The sequence below is a fragment of the Schistocerca gregaria genome, chromosome 7, assembly GCF_023897955.1.
Source record: "Schistocerca gregaria isolate iqSchGreg1 chromosome 7, iqSchGreg1.2, whole genome shotgun sequence".
NCBI lineage: Eukaryota > Metazoa > Arthropoda > Insecta > Orthoptera > Acrididae > Schistocerca > Schistocerca gregaria.
The window spans coordinates 20,888,836-20,906,107 of NC_064926.1; the positions used below are offsets into that span (position 1 = coordinate 20,888,836).

The window sequence follows — 17,272 nt, forward strand, 5'->3', positions numbered from 1 at the left end:
CCGCTGCAGATGTAAATTACCGTTTTTCTGATTAACGTGATGTAATGGAAATAGCAACTTTAAACTTTGCCTACGTCTCCGTCTGTCGCAAGGAAACTGTATTTGAAGGTGAAGGTGATTTTGTAGACATGTGTGAAAGACATGTTCTGAAATGCAAGTGCTGTTGTTTGGAGAGCACATCGGTTACGTGACAGATGTGTAGGCAAGCAGTAATGGGTCGCCATAGCTGCAAATATTAGTCGGTAATATGAAGGGTTGTCAGCTGAAGTCTGATGATCCAGACGACCGTAAGGACGAAGTACGCAAAAGTACCGCTAGGCCGCGCCTCTTTGGCTCAGTGGCAGAGCACTGGTCTAGTAAACCAGGGGTCGTGAGTTCGATCCTCACAGGAGGCAGACGAATTTTGGAAATCAGTTGCGCGTCGTGGCCGTATACCAAACAGTATCTGGGATGACCAACAAATAGCGACACGCGTTTTATTAAGAATCACTCTCAGATGTGATTAAGGCGAATGGCGCAGATAAAGCATTTGCCAAAGCGGTACAGCATAAGGTGAGGCGAGGAAGTGTGAATTATATTTTATAGATGTATTTCTCACATATCTCAGAGCCTGTCGTCGTCGTCGTCGTCGTCGTCGTCGCTTCTGCAGTAGTAGCAAGTGGCCATCGTAGCAAATGCTGCGAGGGACGCCCTGCCTTCGATTCCGAATGCACAAAGTGTGTGGTCTTGTTTCCCAGTCTATATTTGGTCGGTCTCGTAAGAGGTTGAATGTAACGAATGATTGGGAAAGAGCAAGGGGCAGAGGCTGTGCAGAACGAAAACACCATTCCTCAGGGGTGTGAGCGTTTAGAGATGAGTCGTATATAAGTTATACTTAGTCGTCAGTGACCGTGTGGCCTAATGGATACAGTCAGCCGGCAGCAGCCTTGGCGGTCGGACGCGGGTTGTTTTCGCTCTCGCCTGTGGCGGTCGCGTGCTGTTTGGTGAGTGTGCGCATTGCTACGTTGTTTTATTGTGGCGTGATGAATTGCATTCGACTATAATGGATCAACTTATACGGAAAGACACGTTGAAATTGAGTTTTGACCCTCATTATGCACGACCCAAATCCTTTGAGGTTTAGTTATTTATTAGAGACGTCATGAAAATAACTATTGATGATATGATTGGCATTCACCTATCTATCGTCAGCAGTACGGTGTACCTCAAATTGTTGAATCCCGAGAAATGCGAGCAGGTCGTTCAATCTTGTGGAGGAGTGTTGAAGTTCAACCATTCTGACGGCAATGTTGGTGATGTCAGAATTTCGCTTGCTGGTCTCGGAGTGAGAACTGTTCGCATATTTGAATTACCCTTTGAAATTTCCGCTGACCAGATTAATGCCAAATTGAGGGAATATGGAACAGTTATCAGCAATACGGCAGAAAAGTGGTCGACTATGCATATTTTCCCGGTGCTAAACGGTGTCCGTCAGGTGAAGATAGATATGTTAAAGCACATTCCGTCCTACATCACTGTGTGTGGCTACAGGGCCATAGTGATTTATGACGGGCAGCCTAGAACTTGTGCGGGATGTGGGTCCACAGAACATATCCGTGCTCAGTGTGTCCAACGACGCGTGGCGCAAATACCGGCCGGTGGGCGTGAGTTGCGCGGCGCGACGTCTACGTTGCCATTATCATACGTCGCCGCCGCTCGGGCTAATGTCACCTCGGAACCTAGTTTAGATGTTTCGCTAGAGGGTTTGCGCGCAGTGCACGAAGGCGCTACACCGATGGAAGCGAACGATGTACCGAATGTTCCTTCTTCACACACCCAGAAGGAGGGCAATACTCACTCGCAGATGGGGCACCCACCATGGTTCCCTGAAGATGTTTCCGAGCTAAAGCCACTAGTTTAGCTTTTATCCTTTTGCGTTCGATCCAGACGTCCGGTCCCGGCGGACCATCGTCCAAGTCGCGCAGCGCTGCAAAATAAAAGTCGGTCGTACGGCGGCGCCATTAGGCCATCTCCCTGCTATATGAGATGAACGTACGGCGAAGCGCCGGTTTAGCACAAGTCAGCCACCAATCAAGCTTCGTCGCATACCTTCCAACCTTTCGCTCGCACATCGCCCATGTCTCAAGGATCCGTTGACGACATTCGGGATCATGTAGATGTTGAATGTTTAATTTCCACGGGGCCTTGCTGTTCCACACCTCTCTACGGGGAAGAAGCTCCGTACAGATGTAAGCGCTGTGATCGGAAAATGCCAATGGCCAGCGTTCCGCGTCCTGGACATCATTTTCATGAACCCGTGAGATATAAATGCGATCTAATCTGCTCGCCGAATGACTTGTCACATAGGTGTATCCCGGTGCATCTCCATGTCGTAATTGCCACGTGTCACTAAGTACAAGGTCGCTGACAACGATTCGCAACTCCTGGCTGATGTTTGCTTGCGGCCATTGGTCTTTCTAGCTGAGAACACAGTTGAAATCTCCACCAATTATTACACATTCATAACGTCCATGGAAAAGTGGTGCAATATCTTCTGCATAAAATCGCGCCCTTTCCCGCCGCCGATTGTTTCCCGACGGTGCATAAAGATTGATGATGCGTGTCCCAAACGTCGTGAAAGCCATTCCCCTGGCCGACGGAAGGTAACACACGTTTTCCACGGGGAAGCCATCTCGCACGTAAACTGCCACCCCACTCCCATTGTGATCTCCATGTGACGAATAGGATTTGTAGCCTGCGATGTGTGGGAGTGCAGCTATGTGGACTTCCTGCAGCAAAGCAATATCCGCATCAGATGCCCAAATCGTTTCCTTCAGTAGGTGTATTTTGGTTGGTGAACGCACGTCATTTATATTTAATGTCGCAATACGGTTCGCATGGCGTTGAATCCCACTCTGTCGAGGCGCAACAATATCTCCCTGCATCGGCGCTGGGGGCTGAGTTAGAAGACGTTCTCTCGCCCCTCTCTCTTCACCTTCAGCAATTACTAGGCCGTCTTTGTGAGTGCCGGCTGCCTCTGTATGACGTCCGGCGCCTCCTCAATATCGTCATACCACATCTTTGCAGGCAGTGATATATTCGTGTCCATAGCCACAGCATCTGCGTCTGGAGAGCCAACTGGTTGTGGTTCCTCTTCAGCATCACCACGTCCCACTACCGTCAATGTGACAGACCGCTGCGGGTTTGATCGAACAGTTTCCATTGCCTCATCCTGCTTCGTAGAGGCTGTTGTGTCGTCTTGCTCCACAGGCGCATCGTCGTCGGGGCAACGGGAGTCATCCCTAGGAGATGTCGTGCGACGACGCCGTTTCCTCCTTTTCGGGGAACGTTGTTTGCGTGATCTTCCTTCCGTGTCCTCAGATTGTAGGGAATCACGGCTGCCCGACAGAAAAGCATCCGTAGGAACTGGAAGTGTTTCGAGTCCCATCGTTGTAGTTGGCGGGAGTTCGGTCGAAACTGATGTTGTCGTCACAGAGTGCGTTCCAGACGGAACAGCATCCGTAGTGGCTGGAACTGCTTCGTGTACTATCGGTGTGCTTGGTAGGAGTTCGGTGTCAACTGATGTTGTCGCCGTAGATTGTATGCTCGATGGAGCAGCATCCTCTGTCACCCCGACGTCTGCTACAAGGTTTCGGAGAGTGCCATCGGGAACTTCCACCGGGGTTGTGTCCTTTCGGTCATCAGCGGACGCAGTGAGGGCTTTGGCATAGGTGATCGGTAGTACTGTTATCTCTGGCGACGGCTCCCGCACATCTGAAGGCAGTTGCGCAATCCGCCGTTGCATACAGTTCGACCTGAGGTGTCCCTCCTGGCCACAGCCAGAACATGTACGTAGTTGCCCATCGTAAATCACCACCGCCCTACAACCACCAATTGTCAGATAGGACGGTAAATGCTTCTGAAGATCAATAGTGATCTGTCTCACTCCGTTAAGCACGGGGTACGTGGCGAATTGTGTCCAGCGTTCTGCTGTGTGACCATGTACCGTGCCGTACGGCTTAAAAGCCTCAATAACTTCGTCAGCCGGGAGCTCAAATGGCAGCTCAAAAACACGTATTGTCCGTACACCCAGACCAGCATGTTCTACAGTTACCGTGCCGACATTCCCGTCACTATGGCAAAATCGGAGACCTGCTTTTGTCGCCTGTAGAATTCTCTCACACGCCGCGTCATTTACCATCTTAACATACACCGTGGGACTAACGATGGACAGGTGAAATCTGACAATATCGTTTGGCGGTATCTTGACGTCCTCACGTATGAATCGTTCCACTGCTAAAGCCTTTGGTCTTTCGTAGTCTTTGCAGAAATTGAATCGTAATGTAGTTTTTCTGTACTTGTTCGCCATGATCGTTGTTATTAGCCCGCGCGCAGACTAAGTCCACAAGTAAACAAACACTCGCACAGGCCGCACAGGCGGAAGTATCGGACGTCCGCTACGCACAGCCGCTAGCGCCGAACTGTGTCTGAGCTAGCCGCGCTGCCTCGGTGAATACGTGCCGCTTAGCACGTCACACAGTACTCATTTGGGTTGATTGGTCCCATACAGAATCTCTCCATGTTGCCTAATGTTTTCCTAACGTCACACTCGTCACGTAGTTCACTTTTATTTCATAATCATTTCTGAGAGGTAAAAGAATTGCATGACAACCTGTAGAGCTAGTTTCGTCAAAATTAATACACATACCTGATGTGACTCATAAGCCGAACGAGTTACTTTCCGACGCTGTTTTACATGTGCAAGTGCCAGTCAAAACTCGCGGCGACAGCACTCTGCCGACCATTCCGCTAGTTAACACCGGTCTTGTTGTGCGTGTTTCAAGCTCAAGAGCATCTCCAAGCAGAAAATGGTCAACAGCAACATTCACACGGTTTCGTACTGCTCAAGTGCTACACTAAAACGGTATGTTTCTTATTCAGAACTGGAAAAAGTTGACCGTGACAGGATTCGAAGCTACAATTTTCAGATCCGAATTCCGACGCCTTATCCAATTTTTTTTATTTTTTTTACTTTTTCGGGCCTCCATCCACCCCTTCTAGCCCGTCCTCACGCTCGCCAAAATTGCCTTCAACGGCTTGGCTTCTCCGCCATCAAAAAAGTCACCGTTTATATTAAATAATATTCGTGTGACAGTTTAATGCTCTTCAGTATGCATTTGGATAGTTGGTTAAACCACTATATTGCATGTGGGGATTAAACAAATTAACTCTTCTGCGAGAATGTGAGTAACTCATCACATCGTCCAAGGTAGACTGCATATGTGAAAATAAACTGGAGGGTGCTGGAGTCTTTCGCAGCATGAAGGAACAAATCTTCTCCTCCTCTTTTATGGGAGATTCAAACAAAAAAGAAACACGTCTTCTGTGCAAATAAACGAATCTTCCTAAATAAGTAAGAAAAGAATAATTGTAATATGAGTATTAGATCTCCGAAATTCCACGGGGTTCCTGTAGAACAGTCTCGTATTGCTGTCGACAGGAGAGGCATCGCCCCCCAAAGTGTCACCACTGTTGGGGCGGTCCGTAGCATATTCGTGACCGTTCGGTTCCCGCAATCCGAATCCTAATTGCGGCCATTATAATTCTGAAGGGGCCATCCAGCAGTATTTTCGTACTGCAAACGTCGCCCTGGATGAATATCTCTCTACGTTAATGTTCGGAGTAGGAAAGACGCATACTTTTCTCTATATTTGTCTATTCGTTGAAGTTTTTGGTGTTGAGTTAGTAGGTATAACCAATAGTCTTCTTTATTTTTTTCTGGCGCCGATAATATATAATACACCGTCTGACCTTGAAGCCAATTGACTGCTCGTCGTTTTGCGGGGGGGTATGGAACGGCATCGGGAGTGAGGAGTCCAGCTGGAGTAATCATCCTAGGTGCAGTACGCAGCATACTTGAGAGCTTCCGTGCAAAGAGAATCCAGATGTCCTTCACATCGTCGCATAGAAAGCGATGTTCAATGGTATCTAGTAAAGTACAGTGAACGCAATTCGGAGTGTCGGAGAAGTGAATCATGTGTAGCTTTGAATTTGTCGGTATGATCCTATTGACCGCCATGTACCACGTAGACCGCACCTGCGATGGTAAGTGTGCGTCGTGAATGTTTTCCCAGATCTTTGCCCAATTGCAGTCTTTATACTTTACTTCTATTCTGTTCCGCGATTTACTGTCCGTCAGGCAGCTGTAAAGCGCTCTGACCCTGTAAAGATCATTCTCAGGTATGGTGCATTGGACATAGCTGTAGTCTAGGAAAAAATTACTAAAGTGGCATAATGCAGTCGGGATGTGACTTACGTTGACAGGAGGCGTCATGCTGGCTGGTGCGATTTCATGGAGAAGAAGGGCCGTTAAGGAATGTGGTGTTCGTTGCCATTGTTTATACACGTTGCTGATATATAATGCTTTCGCTTTGTGGTAAACATCAGTCAGACTGAGGCCGCCCTTTCCCATGGGGAGCGTCAAGGTTTCAAATGCGACTTTGAAAATTTGTCCCCTACTGACAAAGTGGCCGAGCGCCGCAAGCATGCGTTGTGCTATAACTTTTGGTATTGGGAGGATTTGCGCGACATAATTGACTTTTGAAACGATGTAAGTATTGACTAAAAGCACTCTTTGTATGGCGTTGAGATTTCGCAAATGATGTTGCCGTATGCCGGCCCGAATTTGTGCCAACAATCTCCTATAGTTAAGAGCAGCCGTGCAGTGGATGCTGCGCGTGTATTCAATGCCGAGACATTTAAAAGTTGCCATCCTTTTTAGTGAACGGCTATTGACAAGTTCTAGTCCCCTACCAAGTGCCATAACGCCAAACTTTTTACAGTTGACTTTCGCTCCTGAGGCGGCTTCATAAGTGTTTATCAGCTGAAACGCGCGTTCTAAGTCTTCATCTTTCGTCACCACGAAAGTGACGTCATCCGCAAATGCCTGGCAGACAATCTTCTGGCCATGTATACGTAATCCCGGAAGGTCTTGCGTCAGGGAGAACAGCAAGGGTTCAAGAGCAACTGCAAACAAAGCCATTGACATCGGGCAACCTTGTCGGACCGACCTAGTGATGGAAATAGGTTTACTTAGTTGTCCGTTGAGACAGATCTATGATGTTCCGTTTCTCAGCAGGAGTGTAACAGTGTCAATAACTTTCCGTGGAAAATTCATTGCTGCCATCGCGCACAGAAGATATGAGTGACTGACTTTATCGAATGCTTTTTCAAAATCTAGCGAAACTAGAGCGCATCGGATGTCACAAGCGGCGGCTGTAGCTATGATATCTCTATATTCGCTTAACGTCTGCTGGATGTTTCTAGTTTTCCCAACGCTCGTTTGATAGGCCCCCGTGACAGTACTGAGTACCGTACTGAACCGCTGCATCATGACCCGCGCGAATATCTTATAATCCGTATTAAGTAATGTAATCGGTCGGAGATTGTCGACTGTCTTGCCCGCTGGGGTTTTGGGGACCAATACCACTATGCCCTCACAGTATTCCCTTAGGATATCATCTCCAGCGTTTAGGATATCATTACAGACCATGGTCATCTTTGGAACTAAATAGTGTCGAAAAGTTCTATAAAACTCGGCCGGTAATCCGTCGGGGCCAGGCGATTTATTCTGTGGGCTCCCTCGAATGGCGTCCGCTACTTCATCGTCAGTTATTACTGCAGCGAGGCCGTCTGCTTCTTCCGTGCTCAATGTCGCAAAACGGCGTGCCATGAGGGCTTGCTGCGCCGCTATATCCACCGGGTGTTCCGTTAACTGTGCTGTGAAATGTTTATAAATCTCGTCTCGTATGGGGCGCTGGTGGTGTAAGTGTCGACCATCTGCAGTGTGCAGTTCTGTCAATATCTTTCTGTGCCCCCTTTTCTGTTCGCGAATAACATGATACATTGATGTCGTTTCGTCCTGTACGGAGTTTTGCAGACGTGTCCTGACTTTACAGCCTTCCAATTGCTTCCGTTTGAGGGTTAAAATCGTAGCCTGTATTCGTTTAATATGCATACGATTTGCTATTACCGTTGCATCTTCTCGATATAAATCCCTTAAACACTGAAAGTAGAATTCCAGGGTTTGCTTCTGCCAGGCACATCGATCTCTGGAATAATTCTTCATCGCTTTTGTTAAGGCGGGTTTTGCACATTTTATCCACCACGTAATGGCAGAGTCGTACGCGGGAAACTTTCGTTCGCATTCTGCCCACGTGTTGCGGAAGACTGTGTGACACTCGGGTTCTGTTAAATGCGCTACATTTAGTTTCCAGGGTCCTCTTGCCCTGTACGTCCCTTGTTTGGCTAAATTGACGGTACATATATATGCCACATGATCTGTAAAGACAGTCGGCCATAGCTCTGCCTGCAAAACATGTTCCCTCATATTTGCTGATGCGTAGATTCTATCGACGCGGCTAGCTGAGTGACCAGTAACGAATGTGAATCCGGGCCTGTCGCCGTGTCTATGCTCCCATGTGTCTATTAAATTTAACTCTTCAATGATGGCGCGAAGCTCGGCGGACGGATTGAAATTTGGTGTCTGGTCTTTGGGACTGAGTACACAGTTAAAATCACCAGCGAATATAAGTTGGTCTGAAGGTGGTGTGAAAAGTGGCACAATGCCATCTTTAAAAAACTCTGCTCTCTGTCGTCGTCTCCCAGAACCGGAAGGGGCCTAGAGATTAATAAATCTGGTAGTATCGATAGTAGTCGCTATACCTCTGCTATTCGCCAGGCGTTCGATATGTGACATCACTATCCCTTCCTTAGCCATGATCGCGATCCCTAGTTCAGTGCCATTTCCAGGATTAACGACGGCATTGTAACCTGTGATACGTTCAAGGTTAATATTGGTCACTTCCTGCAGCATAATGAGATCAATATCAGCGGCATAGAGAAAATCTAGAAGGTTTTTTAAGTTGAGTGGGCTACTGATCTTATTGATGTTCAATGTCGCAATGCGGTAAGCTTGCAAGGACGTCATGAGAACAGAGGTCTAGGTGACAATGTGCCTACTATTGATGTTCATGGCGAACATCATCTAAAAGAAGTCCGCGTCATCAGCCACTGCACCGACGCCGGCGGTAGCCGTTTGTTGCTGGTGGGACACCTCTGCTTGAGCTTCTGATGACGGATTCTCTATACCGCGCCGATCCCGTACTAAATCTTCTTCCCGACCACCCTCTTCAACGTCATCTGACCAATCGCACACGAACTTGTCTGCGTTCATATCGCAATCCGAGAGCTTGGAACATTCAGGCATAGGGTTCGGATCCAATGAATCGGCCACCGCAGGGTCCCCTGAGGGCGATCGTCCGTGATCAGTGTCCGATTCGTCCGTCCGAGATTTTTTTGCCGTTTTGCTGGCTGCCGACGACGATGGGTCAGTTACATCAGTCAGTTTCTGTCTGACGTGGTTCGCCTTTTCACGCAATATTGGCGCCTTTGCTTCTGCCCCTTGATGTGCTAGCCGGCGTTTCTTCTGAGATTTGGGAGACCGCGGGGGCTGGTGGCCAGCCATCTCGTTCGACTCCATCCGGTCCACGTCGGACTTGTCGTCTCGAACCACTACGCCCACCGGAATACTTTCGGTGTCCGGAGGGTGCCCCATCTGCGAGTGAGTATTGCCCACCTTCTGGGTGTGTGAAGAAGGAACATTCTGTACGACATTCGCTTCCATCGGTGTAGCGCCTTCCTGCACTGCGCGCAAACCCTCTAGCGAAACATCTAAACTAGGTTCCGAGGTGACATTAGCCCGAGCGGCGGCGACGTATGATAATGGCAACGTAGACGTCGGGCCGCGCAACTCAGGCTCACCGGCCGGTATTTGCGCCACGCGTCGTTGGACACACTGAGCACGGATATGTTCTGTGGACCCACATCCCGCACAAGTTCTCGGCTGCCCGTCATAAATCACTATGGCCCCGTAGCCACACACAGTGATGTAGGACGGAATGTGCTTTAACATATCTATCTTCACCTGACGGACACCGTTTAGCACCGGGAAAATATGCATAGTCGACCACTTTTCTGCCGTATTGCTGATGACTGTTCCATATTCCCTCAATTTGGCATTAATCTGGTCAGCGGAAATTTCAAAGGGTAATTCAAATATGCGAACAGTTCTCACTCCGAGACCAGCAAGCGAAATTCTGACTTCACCAACATTGCCGTCAGAATGGTGGAACTTCAACACTCCTCCACAAGATTGAACGACCTGTTCGCATTTCTCGGGTTTCAACAATTTTAGGTACACCGTACTGCTGACGATAGATAGGTGAATGCCAATCATATCATCAATAGTTATTTTCATGACGTCTCTAATAAATAACTCAACCTCAAAGGATTTGGGTCGTGCAAAATGAGGGTCAAAACTCAATTTCAACGTGTCTTTCCGTATAAGTTCATCCATTATAGTCAAATGCAATTCATCACGCCGCAATAAAACAGCGTAGCAATGCGCACACTCACCAAACAGCACGCGACAGCCACAGGCGAGAGCGAAAACAACCCGCGTCCGACCGCCACGGCCGCTGCCGGCTGACTACCACTGAGCCAAAGAAGCGCGGCCAAGCGGTACTTTTGCGTACTTCGTCTTACCGTCGTCTGGATCATCAGACTTCAGCTGACAACACTTCATATTACCGACTAATATTTGCAGCTATGGCGACCCGTTACTGCTTGGCTACACATCTGTCACGTAACCGATGTGCTCTCCAAACAACAGCACTAGCATTTCAGAACATGTCTTTCACACATGTCTACAAAATCACCTTCACCTTCAAATACAGTTTCCTTGCGACAGACGGAGACGTAGGCAAAGTTTAAAGTTGCCATTTCCATTACATCACGTTAATCAGAAAAACGGTAATTCACAACTGCAGCGGAACAAAATTCCGTTAAGCCCAGCGTGAGGCACGAACCCACAACTCTGTGGTTAAAAGTCTCATGCTCTACCGACTGAGCTAGCCGGGCAGCCTTGGTGAATACGTGCTGGGTCGCATGTCACACAGTACTCATTTGGGTTGATTGGTCCCATACAGAATCTCTCCATGCTGCCTAATGTTTTCCTAACGTCACACGCGTCACGTACTTCACTTTTATTTCATAATCATTTCTGAGAGATAAAGGAATTGCAAGAAAACCTGCAGAGCTAGTGGTGTCAAAATTAACACACATACTTGATGTAACTCATAAGCCGAACGAGTTACTTTCCGACGTTGTCTTAGATGTGCCAGTGCCAGCCAAAACTCGCGGTGACGGCACTCTGCCGACCATTTCGCTACTTAACACCGGTCTTGTTGTGTGTGTTTCAAGCTCAAGCGCATCTCCAAGCAGGAAATGGTCAACAGCAACATTCAGACGGTTTCGTACTCCTCAATAGCTACACTATAACGGAATGTTACTTTTTCAGAACTAGAAAAACACGACCGGGACAGGATTCGAACCCTCAATCTTAGGATCCGAACTCCGATGCCTTATCCATTAGGCCACACGGTCACTGACGACCAATTAATACTTATATACGACTCATCTCGAAATGCTCACACCCCTGAGGAATTGTTTTTTCGTTCTACAGAGCGGCTGGCCCTTGCTGTTCCCAACCTATTCGTTACATTCAACGCCTTACGAGACCGACCAAATATAGATTGGGAATCAAGACCACACACTTTGTGCATTTGGAATCGAAGGCAGGGCGCCCTTCCCCGCATTTGCTACTTCTGCAGGAGCGGCGACGACGACGACGACGACGACTTCTACCTCGTGAGGTTGATATATGTGAAAAATACATTTATCAAAGATAATTCAGACTGCTTCGTCCCACCTTATGCTGTGCCGCTTTGGCAAATGCTTTATGTGCGCCATTCGCATTAATCACTTCTGAGAGTAATTCTTAATAGACCGCCTGTCGCTATTTGTTCGTCATACCAGATACTGTTTGCTATACGGCCACGACGCGCAACTGATTTCGAAAATTCGTCTGCCTCCTGTGAGGATCGAACTCACGACCCCTGGTTTACTACACCAGTGCTCTGCCACTTTTTTTAACACCATTTTTTTTGTCTTTCTGCTTTACTAAACCAGTGTTCTGCCACTTTTTTTTCTTTTTTTCCCTTTTTGTTTCGTTTTCTTGTGTCATTGTTTAAAAGTTAGGGGTGACTGTCAGATTCAGGCCTGCGGAAACAAAGCGGGCAGGGGTCGAAACCTGAGGCCTGGGCACGATGACTCCACCGTCCTGTTTTCGAATGGCACCTGTACAACGGCGTCGTACTTTCCCCTACTGTCTCGGTTCTTGGTCGACCGTTTGTTTTTCTAGTGCGCCCTTAAGCTCCACGAAAACTTCAGTCCAGGTGTAGAGAAGAATTTTACATAAAGGCGGCAAAACCAGCTACAGTATAAAAGAAATCGGCTCACACAGTCGACCTTAGCCAACACCCTCCCTTTCAAATGTCAGGCTAAACATATTTGCAAAATCTTTACGGAGTCCTGCCAAGCGCAATCGGTTCCAGTAAGCAGTAAGAATGTACTGCCGAAACGTTAGGTGTTCATCCTCTTCATGACAACTATTGACAAAATGTACGAAGTGTCCAAGCAACCACATAACGGTATTGAGCTTCGTTCGCGGATAAATGGAAGAATCGGGCCGTACGATGATGTCAATGGTATAAGCGGCTTCAGCAGTCCTAGTCACAAAAGTCAGTTGTTTCCTGAGCCAACGCCAATTAGCAAGTTGCCCACAGCAGGTGAATCGATGCTCAAGGGTGTCCAGGAGACCACACCGAGTACAGTTGTCCGTGTCAGAAAGACCAATACGGTGCAGTCGTACGTTGGTGGGGACCAAACCATTAATTACCCTATACCACGTGGACGCCACAGCCATAGAGTGGATCGGCAGACTAACATTCTTCCAGACGTTCCTCCAGGACACTGATGGAGAAGCCAGTTCGATTGGATTGGGACCGGCCAGCCCCTCACAACGGGCAATCAAGCTCTTGGTCGTTGGCACCGGTCGTCGCAAGAAGACATCACCGAGGTAACTAACCGCAATATAAAATTGCCGGACGTGTTTCAACTTAAAATTAAGGCGACCGACGTCGACAGGTGGAGCAAGGTTCTCCGGACGCACAACAGTAAAAAGTCTGGATGTAATTAAAGTCACTTCTTGCGTAACAATTAGAGTCGTACGGCGGACGTACAAGGCAGATGCCTTGCGAGTAATGTCACTGAGGCCCAAGCCTCCGGAGATACGCGGTTTCGTCATAACCTCGTAACGCAACTTGAATAGATGACCCTTCCATATAAACCAGCTGGACAATTGGCGCAACCTTTTCGCCACCATAATGGGAAGGGGGAACAGCTGAGCAACATAATAGGCTTCACATAACACGTATGTGTCTAAAATTCTGATTTTTTGCAAAATGGTAGCAGAGCGCTGCCCATGGACCATCAGAGCCCCCTGTATCTTCTCGGTGACAGATTTCCAATTAAGAGCGGCCATTTTTATAGGACACCGATCAATGGTAATCCCCAATGACGTATGGCGATCGACAAAAGTGGCCCAAGGGACATCAGCATCGCGAAACCCTCGAATATCAAGGAACTTACATTTACCCTGATTGAGACGCGCTCCAGAGACACAAAAGTATGCATCAACTGCCCCTTTCAACAATGTGATATCATCACGTTGACGGAGGAGAACAACGACATCGTCCGCGTACGCCTTAACAGTGAGCTTCCCACCAGAGAGGGTCATAGCCTGAAGCTTGAAAGCAAGAGTCCGAAGCAGCGGTTCCAGGGACAATATGAATAGAGACATAGAGAGCGGACTACCCTGAGGTACCCCTCGGCGGATAGCAATGGGCGGCGTCAGCTGCCCATTGACTGACACCCGAGCAGTTATTCCCCTATACAAATTGCCAAGAACACGAATGAAGCGTTAAAACCTATTGTATCTAAAACACGATCTAAAAACACATGACTCACGTGATCAAAAGCCTTGTAAAAATCGAGGAAAGCAAAGGCACAATGAACGTTTGTAACCGCCGCAATCGAGACAACATCCCGATATTCGGCTACTGGGGTCAGAATAGATCTACCAGGAAAACAACATTGATGTGCACCAATCACAGACCGAAGAAGAGAAGACAATCGACTATTGAGCGCTCTAGCAGCTGTCTTGTAATCAAAATTCAGCAATGTGAGCGGACGAAGATTGGCAGCAGATAAATGACCAGTGGACTTCGGAATTAAAACAATTTTCCCTACTTTAAAATCGGCTGGCACATCCATCCCCCTGACAATCTCATTTAAAATCTGCGTAAAAGTGCCACCCAAAAGAGGCCAGAAACGGAGATAAAATTCTTTAGGCAGGCCGTCTGGACCTGGCGATTTACCGGACGGAGAGCGAGCAATAAAATCGAAAACATCATCTACCTCGAACTCCCGGAGAAAGTCGCCGTTCGCGTCAATCGTGATCGTCGCAGGGAGATCCTCAAGGACATCATCAAAAAGTGACGCACCAGAATCATCGGCAGAATAGAGACTAGCGTAATACTGATGAAGAGCACGAGTCATTTCCTCCTGTGCAATAAGCTGTCGTCCATCATCCACCATAAGAGAAGAGATGAAGGAGCGACGACGTCGAGTCTGATGCCGCAGCAGGTGGTACAAAGAAGTCAGTTCACCTTCAACAAGAGAGTGAGGTTTCGACTTTACTCGCAGACCATCCAACTGTCGTCGTTTGAGGGTCAAGAGCTTGGCTTTAATACGACGAACATCATGGATCCGCAGAGGAGAAGGACCCGCCGCGTCATACAGTTCACGCAGGACAGAGTAGTAAAATTCATACGTGTTCTTAAAATCACGCGCCCTTGCGGCACAGTAAAAAATCAAAGACTGACGAATCTTGGGCTTGGCAAACGCAGTCCACCAAACGAGCAAGGAGGGGTAACGCGGGACAGAGCGAAGACATCGCTCCCACACGGCACTTACAACGTCATCAATGGCACTGTCGGCAAGGTGGGAAACATTTAACGTCCACTGGGAACGATAAAGTTTTGCAGGTTGGTGACTAAGATTTACAGTTGCAGTAAAAGCACAATGGTCAGAAAAACTAGTAGGAATAACATCGACAGAAAGAATGTTATCACATAAAAAACCAGAGAAGTAGAATCTGTCGAGTCTACTGCATGAGGACGCGGTAAAAAACGTAAATTTCACCAGGGTTGGATATTTGTGTTCCCAAACATCACGCAGGTGCATCGTACGAACCAAGTCATGTAAATCTCGGCAATAATTAAAATTGGGGGACTGGTCTTCATGGCGTAAAACACAATTAAAATCGCCTCCGAGCAGGAGACTCCGCGGACTCTTGCGCAAAAGATAAATAAGCTCTTCCTTATAAAAGCGCGATCGAGCCACAGTGCGACTCGAACCAGAATGGGCATACAAAACAACTAGGCAGAGATCAAAAAGACGACAACCAATCCCACGGCCAGAGTCAAGGAATTCAATGTCAGTAACAGGAATACCTTCTCGAAAGAAAAGAGCAGTTCCTGTTGAATTTTCCGGTGCGACATTAAAAACAGTTTGAAATCCAGGTAGAGAGAGATCAGAAAACAAAACTTCCTGCAAAAATACTACGTCCGCACAGGAGTCGTAAAGAAACTGCCGCAAAGAGGCAATGCGAACGCCGGACTCAATACGGTTAACATTTAAGGTAATAAAGGTGTATGCTTGAACCATGGAGAGAGAAGCGAGAGAAGAAACCACCTACACCGACGCATCAACATCACAGTCCATAGCAGGGGAGACGGAAGCATCCGAGGGAGGGGGACTGCTATCCCCTTCCGCGGATCCCTTACGTTTTGGTTTTTTACGAACAGCATTGACGTTCGGCTGAACGCGCAACTAGCGTCTGCTGACGGGCAAGGAAGCGGCACCCGCCGGTGACGTAGGAGGGTCAAGTTCTGTATCCGACACCACCCGCGCCGGTCCACAGTCAGGGTCCGGGGTCGCGGGGGAAACATCCGACGAAACGGACTGGTCTACACCAATACTAGATTCCGGCTAACATGGACTACACGGAGGCGAAACGTGAGCAGGAAGCTCCGAAGCTGCTAAGTTGGAAGGAAGCGGAGCAGCTCCGCTGGCAGAGGTGTGGGGCAGCGAAGCAGGCTGTTGTTGCGACTCAACTTGTTGTGGCAACGAAGTCGGTTCGGAAGGCGGCGCCAACAGGCCCGACCGACGAGCCGACTCGAGAGAAGCCGCGTCGGAAGCCGGAGGGGCGTCAGCAGCCGCTACCGGAACAGCTACTTCAGGGGGACAGGGAGCATCTACACTACTCTGTGGCTCGGAGGATGTCGGTCTCTCGGATTGGGGCATCTCGGGGAGATCCTCATCCGTACTATTTCCATCTTGTGCGCGACGCCGTTTATTATTCAAAAGCGGCACACCCACCTGAGGAACAGACGGAACAACATCAGATTTGGCACGCAAAGGAGGGAATTCTGTGTCAGGGGCGTGCAAAACCTGCGGCGGGACGCTACTACGACTGGACTGTTCGACACCAGGAGCAGAACCACCTGCAACTAGGTCAGCGACCGTTAACTTGCGACGCTGTTCGAGAGAATTTTTTAACACAAAAACCCTCCGCGGACAGTCGGTACGCACATGGCCACTCTCATTACACAAAAAACAGGTGCCAACCTGACCACTATATGTTACATGGACACGATATCCACCGATCTGCAGGTGCGAGGGAATATTCTGCTTCACGTGCATTTCGACGGAACGAATACCACTGTAACACTGCAGACGATGTTGGCTGGACCAGCGTTCAAGTCGAATACTCTTAACATCACCATACTTGAGTAAACCCTCCTTAAGATACACATTATCAACCTCCTGCGGAAGGATGTAAACACGAACACTGGTGTACGTAATGGAAGCATTTGAAAGCAGTACGGTACTGACAGAATCATCCCGGTGCCGAAAGAGAACCTGATGACCAAATTTGGAAATAATGTTATCAACCTGAAGGGGGTCAATAAATTTAACAACGATAACATAGAGTTCTCTATCAAAATACGCAGTGTGCACCTGATCGGAATGAATGCCAAAGGTATCTACTAACCAATCATTAATCTCAAGGGAACTAGGTTGCACATGGCGGATGGACTTGTCAAAAGCAAAATTAACTGTAGCCTGACGAGGAATAACCTGAGACGACATTTTCAAAAACTACGCGGTCTAAACCGCTACACAAAAAACACTAAAATACACACAG

The 17,272-nt window shown here is 48.2% G+C and overlaps 1 non-coding gene across 1 annotated transcript; it reads left to right on the forward strand.

Annotated features, from left to right (window-relative positions):
* Positions 1-323: 323 nt before the first annotated feature.
* Positions 324-395, forward strand: Trnat-agu (transfer RNA threonine (anticodon AGU)). The gene has a single exon. It is a non-coding gene; the product is annotated as a tRNA-Thr (tRNA).
* Positions 396-17,272: the final 16,877 nt, after the last annotated feature.